At 40.5% G+C, this 8,289-nt stretch overlaps 1 non-coding gene across 1 annotated transcript; it reads right to left on the bottom strand.

The window, feature by feature from the left end:
- Positions 1-6,297: 6,297 nt before the first annotated feature.
- Positions 6,298-6,385, bottom strand: trnap-cgg (transfer RNA proline (anticodon CGG)). The gene is given in 2 exon segments: positions 6,298-6,333; positions 6,350-6,385. It is a non-coding gene; the product is annotated as a tRNA-Pro (tRNA).
- Between the last annotated feature and the right edge of the window lie 1,904 nt (positions 6,386-8,289).

The following is an 8,289-nucleotide window of genomic DNA, read 5'->3' as shown; positions in this document are numbered from 1 at the left end:
CAAACTAATAGTGTTCCTCAAACAAACACATCACCTCAAACTAATAGTGTTCCTCAAACAAACACAGCACCTCAAACTAATAGTGTTCCTCAAACAAACACATCACCTCAAACTAATAGTGTTCCTCAAACAAATCCAGCACCTCAAACTAATAGTGTTCCTCAAACAAACACATCACCTCAAACTAATAGTGTTCCTCAAACAAATACAGCACCTCAAACTAATAGTGTTCCTCAAACAAATACAGCACCTCAAACAAATAGTGTTCCTCAAACAAAGACAGCACCTCAAACTAATAGTGTTCCTCAAACAAATACAGCACCTCAAACTAATAGTGTTCCTCAAACAAACACATCACCTCAAACTAATAGTGTTCCTCAAACAAATACAGCACCTCAAACTAATAGTGTTCCTCAAACAAATACAGCACCTCAAACTAATAGTGTTCCTCAAACAAAGACAGCACCTCAAACTAATAGTGTTCCTCAAACAAATACAGCACCTCAAACTAATAGTGTTCCTCAAACAAATACAGCACCTCAAACTAATAGTGTTCCTCAAACAAATACAGCACGTCAAACTAATAGTGTTCCTCAAACAAATACAGCACCTCAAACTAATAGTGTTCCTCAAACAAACACATCACCTCAAACTAATAGTGTTCCTCAAACAAACACAGCACCTCAAACTAATATGTTCCTCAAACAAACACATCACCTCAAACTAATAGTGTTCCTCAAACAAATCCAGCACCTCAAACTAATAGTGTTCCTCAAACAAACACATCACCTCAAACTAATAGTGTTCCTCAAAAAATACAGCACCTCAAACAAATAGTGTTCCTCAAACAAAGACAGCACCTCAAACTAATAGTGTTCCTCAAACAAATACAGCACCTCAAACTAATAGTGTTCCTCAAACAAACACATCACCTCAAACTAATAGTGTTCCTCAACCAAATACAGCACCTCAAACTAATAGTGTTCCTCAAACAAATACAGCACCTCAAACTAATAGTGTTCCTCAAACAAAGACAGCACTTCAAACTAATAGTGTTCCTCAAACAAATACAGCACCTCAAACTAATAGTGTTCCTCAAACAAATACAGCACCTCAAACTAATAGTGTTCCTCAAACAAATACAGCACCTCAAACTAATAGTGTTCCTCAAACAAATACAGCACCTCAAACTAATAGTGTTCCTCAAACAAATTCAGCACCTCAAACTAATAGTGTTCCTCAAACAAACACATCACCTCAAACTAATAGTGTTCCTCAAACAAATACAGCACCTCAAACTAATAGTGTTCCTCAAACAAATACAGCACCTCAAACTAATAGTGTTCCTCAAACAAATTCAGCACCTCAAACTAATAGTGTTCCTCAAACAAATACATCACCTCAAACTAATAGTGTTCCTCAAACAAATACAGCACCTCAAACTAATAGTGTTTCTCAAACAAATACAGCACCTCAAACTAATAGTGTTCCTCAGACAAACACATCACCTCAAACTAATAGTGTTCCTCAAACAAATACAGCACCTCAAACTAATAGTGTTCCTCAAACAAAGACAGCACCTCAAACTAATAGTGTTCCTCAAACTAATACAGCACCTCAAACTAATAGTGTTCCTCAAACAAACACATCACCTCAAACTAATAGTGTTCCTCAAACAAATACAGCACCTCAAACTAATCGTGTTCCTCAAACAAATACAGCACCTCAAACTAATCGTGTTCCTCAAACTAATACAGCACCTCAAACTAATAGTGTTCCTCAAACAAATACAGCACCTCAAACTAATAGTGTTCCTCAAACAAATACAGCACCTCAAACTAATAGTGTTCCTCAAACAAATACAGCACCTCAAACTAATAGTGTACCTCAAACAAATACAGCACCTCAAACTAATAGTGTTCCTCAAACAAATACAGCACCTCAAACTAATAGTGTTCCTCAAACAAATACATCACCTCAAACTAATAGTGTTCCTCAAACAAATACAGCACCTCAAACTTATAGTGTTCCTCAAACACAAACAGCACCTCAAACTAATACATTACCCCAAAACTAATCATTAACTGAAATGTCAAAGTCCGAACAGGAGAAGCAGGTTGACCTTGACTGGCGGCGGATCTGTTAACAGGATATTAAGCTGCAGGAGAAAGTCCCGTTGAGGAACTGCAGTTGTATTCAATTAATTTCGAGTCTTTTCTCAACATGAGAGCAGAGAAACACGTGGTCCGTAATATCACCACAGGGCCTTCCATGGTCGGCCTAATTCAGTACAACATCCCCAGTACATTTCGTCTGAAGCTCATCACCAGATGCCTTTCAAGTCATCTTTGCTGATTTGTTGCAGTTCAGTTTGGGTGTAAATAGAATTGTTTCTTTACCAGCATAGCTTTATTGGGGCGAGGGGTATTTGAGTGTGTACCGGGCAATTTGCAGCTGCCCATTGCTAATTGATCTTCAATTGACTCAATACATTTCAATTAAACTATCACAAAAAGACGGACTGTTCCTGCACCCACTCCCCGCCGCCCCCCCACCCCCCGCCAATGTTCCAAATTACGCCACTTCACCATCGCTACTTCTGCCAATCTCTAACTCTGTCTCTATTTATAAATCTGTCTATCGTGCTCTCTTTCTACTAATTTTATGTTCCTTAATCTCTATCAACTATATCCAGTTTTTTCCAAAAGTTTGGCCGCGCTGCCTTCCATTTTGTCTAAGGTGGTGGCCAAGCTGTCCTCCATTTTGTCCAAGGTGGTGGCCAAGCTGTCCTCCATTTTGTCCAAGGTGGTGGCCAAGCTCGCTTCCATTTTGGCATGGGAGACGCGCCAGCGGCCTTTTTTTAAAATGGTGGTCGCGCTCGCCCACATTTTGTCCGGGACGGACTCCCCGCTGGCCTCCATTTCGTCCAATCCCGGCTGCCGTACCTGCAGCCGTGCTGCCCCTGTGCAAATGCACTTCAAAATATATCAAAACATCATAAATATACAGGTAATATATATATATTAGAAATACAAGTTGTTGTTGTTGGTGGTGGTGGTGGTCTGATGATAAAGAACACCACTCGGGCATCATTCTGGGCTGACTGGCTGCACCCTGGCATCATTCTGGGTTCACTGCGGGATCACTGGGGACACTCTGTTGGCTCCTTGCTGCCATCTGACCAAGATGGCGGTGGCGCAGCTGCCTTTTTTCCAAAAGGTTGGCCGCGCTGTGCTCCATTTTGTCCAAGGTGTCCGTCCCCTGATATCACCCACAGTCATTTCTAGACTGCAATCCTCAACCTGCCCTTTAACTGTCCTCGTGTCAGGGACTCACAATTCATATTTTAACTGGGAAACTGCAGGAACAGAGTGAAACGAATCTGCTCCTGTCACTGGATTCAGTGCACACTGCGGAGACATCTGTCTAAATTATAAATGAAACACCAGGAGTGAACATGGTCAATATCGTTATATAAAAGCTGTAAATGAAGCCGTTTATTATTATTGGATCAGTCCTGTATGAGCACAGATTTAAACTTTATTCCTGAGAGAGGTCTGATTAAGTAATATCGTGGACTTTGAGATGTTTGTGTTTTATTCACCACATTATTTACATCGGAGTCAAAGCTGCTGATATAATGTGTTTGTTAAACTGACTGTAACTAATAGCAATGATCAGGAGTATAACCGTGTCAGTGGAGACTTATCCCCTGTATAAATCAGGGCTTGTTGGAATGGATCAGCTCAGAGTGCCTGCTGGAGTTGTGGTTTCCAGGTCAACAGAAGTCAGTGCTTCTCACAGAAATGGGATATCCAGTAATCCATCAGATAATGCGTATTTATTATCCTGTTCTTGCAGCCATTGGAGTTCCAGGTAAGCCGTTATCTCAGCTGTTAATGGTGTAAATCGGTGTTAACTCTGCTGCTGTACTTGGCAAATTGTTTTTGTCCCTACATATTTTACACAGTCACTTGTTCTGTTCTATTGGTTGAATGATGGAATGTGTTAAGTCTCTGCTCTTTCGGTATTGAGGCGCTGCATTATATCTGTCATGAATTTGTCTATCCAACACTGGCATTGTTACTGCATTATTCTCTGTACTGAATGTATTGGGCTAAGAGTTGGTGTCAGACCATCAGGAGCTGATAACAGTTTCTTGTTGTGGAACTAACCTGTCCTGGAATATGTTTTCATCAATGTGTTTTCAATGATTGATAATGAGACAGCTCACGGTCTCAGTATTACAAGGAGGCAGCGGAATGTCCTCCCTCTCCAATAACATGCTTCAGTTTAACTGGGATTTCAATGTATTTATTGGTGATCACTGTTATGAAATATTATTTCATTATGTGTGTATCTGACGCCGCTTCAGATGGCTGGTTAATGAACTGAGTTTGATGCTGCCTCTTTCACATCTCCTTCTCTGCTTCACTGTGGATGAATTCACTGGCTGTCACTGGACTTCACTGTAAAATGAAATGTTTTGATGTTTTGTTGTCTCAATTTGCACTGTCCCTGTTGGAATCAGCAGCCCTTCTATATACCTGTAGTTTATAAGTATGATGTTGGCGTTTTGTAAATTGAACAATCCCGCCATCTATCACTTTACTTTATAATTACTGGAGAAGGAATCTCAATTATTGTGAGATCTGCCTGGGAGAGGGATTCGATTCTGTTCATTCCATGATTTGTAGATGAAGTGAACAGTGTCGGTGAACAGGTGGAGAATTGGGTGATCTGTAGAAACATTAAACTATTCCACAGAGGCTTCACTATTTAACAAACTAACACTGAGAATAGGATCGGTGGAACACGAGGCTGGTGAACAGAATGCAGGCACAGGATGATAGGATTTAATCGGATATGAAAATGGACTTGAGAAAGAGAGTAGAGTGAGTGATAGAGAGGGCGACTGAGAGGGAAAGCGAGAGGCTGTGGTGTGAATAATTCATCAGAATGAACTGCTGAAACTTCCAGTACAATTAAACATAGAAAATGTGATTTGAAGGTGTTATTATGATGTGGTCAGATTGGGTGAGTTTTTATTGTGGGACTCGCTCCTCATGTTTATATCCCTGTCAAGTCCTCAGTCTGTTTTCGTGAATGTTCCTTGTTTTCCAACTTAACACTAAACATAATTAAAATTTACTTCAAGAATAGAATCAGAAATTCCTTGATTGTAATCAATTATTCGGAAACTGTTTTTTTCAAGCTCGGATCAGTTCAATAACAACGTGATTAATTTTATTAATACTTTTCATTTTAAGTTTCATTGAATTTGCAAATTAAATTTATTAAACACATTTTGTACCAAACACAGGTTCCCTGACACCAATAACTACAGAAATGAACTGTTAAATGTAACAGTTGGATTGTGTACAGTCTCTCCCTGTGAATCCCAGCCTCTGCTCACACTGCAATGAATCCTCTGTCTCGTCGGTTCCTTCAGTTTGAGGTGTTATATTAGTTTGGGGTATCTGTATTGTAAGGAAAGAGTTAGTCTTTATATTGAATTAATATTAACCTTTACCATTTGCCTCTTAAGTAAGGAAGTATAAATCTCTGTTGGGAGAATGAAACTACAATCATAAGTCAGATTTGCTTCATTTTATATGCATGCATATGTTTAATATAGAGACGAGTAGATTCTGAAGTCCAGAAACTCTTGGATCGGAGCTGATATCATAATACTCATAAGTTTAATTATCCTTTTGATATAAACAATTCTCTGACAATCATAACAAGGCCTTTAAATCATTCAGAGCTGGTGTGTATGTGTGTCAGACAGCATTGTGTGCTATTCGTCTTACCAGCTTCACAGGGAAGCAGGAGAGGTGTGAGATATGTATGAATGCTACGTATCATTCCAAGCTGACGCAGCGGGAAAGGGCTGTACTGGTGAGAGATAAACACCATTCTGCTCTCTGGTCAATGGGCAAGGCCATATGTTTCAACGAACAAGTTCAAAAGTTATAGTTATAATTAATGCCTAAAGCAGAACACCTGGCTGTGCCGAAGGAGCCTGCTTGCACCACAAGGCTGCATCGAGTGGAGGAGTGTGGTTCGGTGATGAGGGAAGTGATACTCTGATGACATAGAAAATTCTGGAAACCTTCAGCAGGTCAGGCAGAATCTGTGGAGAGAGTAACAGAGTTAATGTTTCAGGTCAATGACCTTTCATCAGAACCACGTTGGGCAGTTGTGTTTGGTAATAGTATGAAACATTGGAATTGTTTCACTCATGTGGGGTGATTTGGGTACTTTTCTGTCTTTGGAAGTTGAAGAGTAAAATAAGGGCTCGTCCGGGATTTGAACCCGGGACCTCTCACATATTTGGATAGACAACCCCGAAGCGAGAATCATACCCCTAGACCAACGAGCCCGTTGACAAAAACCAATGCATTCAAGAGCCAGCCGTCGTAAAACCCTTTTTGTTGGCTATCCTTGATAAGCAATTATGAGGACAGGTTGCAAAGACCAGACTTGCATTCCCTTGAGTGCAGAATATTCAGGGGTGATCTAATTGAGGTGTTTGGATTATTAAAGGATTTGACAGGGCAGATAGAGACTATTTCCTCTGGTGGGGAGAGTCCAGAACAAGGGGGCATAACCTTAAAATTAGAGCTGGGCCGTTCAGGGTTGATGTCAGGAAGCACTTCTTCACACAAAGGGGAGTGGAATTCTGGAACTCTCTCCCTCAAAAAGCAGTTGAGGCTGGGGGTCAATTGAAAATTTAAAAACTGAGATTGATAGATTTTGGGGCTAATTCGGGAGTTTAATTACTTTGACATTTTTTCCCTGTGAATTGGAGAGTTTCGATCGATGAAATATTCGTGAAAAGAGTCAGTGCAAAGAGAGTCAACAGTTCATGTTTTCCCGAGACACTTCCTTCAGAGCTCAGAACGAAAAGTTTCTCATTTCCATAGTGCAGCGGTTATCATGTTCACCAGTTACACGCAGAAAGTCCCCGATTTGACCTCGGAGGGAAGCATGTTGTTGGGACTTGCTCCCCATAAACCTCCAGGGTCGAGTTTCTTCAAGCGTGAAAGGGGCGACAAACCTTTTTAAATTTAACAACGGCTACACCAGATTCCTGGTATAATAAGCACTAAACACTTTTAAGCAGACTCCTAAAATACAGTATGTAAAACGGGAAGGGATAAAAGTTCATGACATACAAAACACAAAGATTTATTGACGTTTTAATTGTCACTTGGCAAACAAGTTAGCATTTACTTAAGTGTGCAACAGAACGTATTAATGGCGATTAAAAAAACATTAAATGCCTCACAGTCTTGAATTATTATTGTGCAATGAACTATTCCCAACCACAAGGGAACACTGCATCAAACATATATATTTAAGTATATAATAAGTATATATAATATATATCTACATATATATAATCTATGCCTTCAGTAGACCTCGTGGTGAAACGGTAGCGCGTCTGACTCTGGATTCTGAAGGCTGCGCATTTAAATCATGTCGAAATCACTACTTCTTATACCATTCATATCAGCCTGGATAATTTCGGAATCACTGCTTTTTAATAATAAACGAAACTTTGCTCACTAGTTCATTGTTCATTGCTCTCTGTCATTGATAATTGAAATGAAATATTAATCTAGCTAAGCCGGAGAACAAAATATTAAACAAGCGAAACAAATACTGAGCAAAATTATTTGCAATGTTTGGGGGGAAGTGCAGCTGAAAAGCAGAAGATCTGAATGGAATGATCAATGATTGAGCAGAATACATTGCTCGACTTGTTACTCGATTGCCTTCTTGCACAGCACCTCACAAACCCGTGACCTCAACCATCTAGAAGGACAAAGGCAGCAAGTACATAGGAATAACACCACCTGCACGTTCCCCTCCAAGTCACACACCATCCCGACTTGGAAATATATCGGCCGTTCCTTCATCGCCGTTGGATCCTGGAACTCCCTACCTAACAACACTGAGGGAGAACCTTCACCACACGGACTGCAGCGGTTCAAGAAGACGGCTCAACACCACCTTCTCAAGGGCAATTAGGTTTGGGCAATAAATTCTGGCCTTGCCAGCGACACCCACATCCCATGAACGAATAAAAAAAAATCTCTGTGCTCCTCCAATTCTGGCCTCTTGCGCATCCCCGATTTAAATCGCTCCACCATTGGCGGCTGTGCCTTCAGCAACCGAAGCTCTGGAAATGCCTCCTTAAACCTCTCCGCCTCTCTCTCCTTTAACACATACCTTAAAACCTACCTCTTCGACTAAGCTTTTGGTCACCTGTCCCAATAT

The sequence above is a fragment of the Heptranchias perlo genome, unplaced genomic scaffold (genome assembly GCF_035084215.1).
Source record: "Heptranchias perlo isolate sHepPer1 unplaced genomic scaffold, sHepPer1.hap1 HAP1_SCAFFOLD_55, whole genome shotgun sequence".
Taxonomy (NCBI): Eukaryota; Metazoa; Chordata; class Chondrichthyes; order Hexanchiformes; family Hexanchidae; genus Heptranchias; species Heptranchias perlo.
This window is presented reverse-complemented; position numbering and strand designations above follow the sequence as displayed.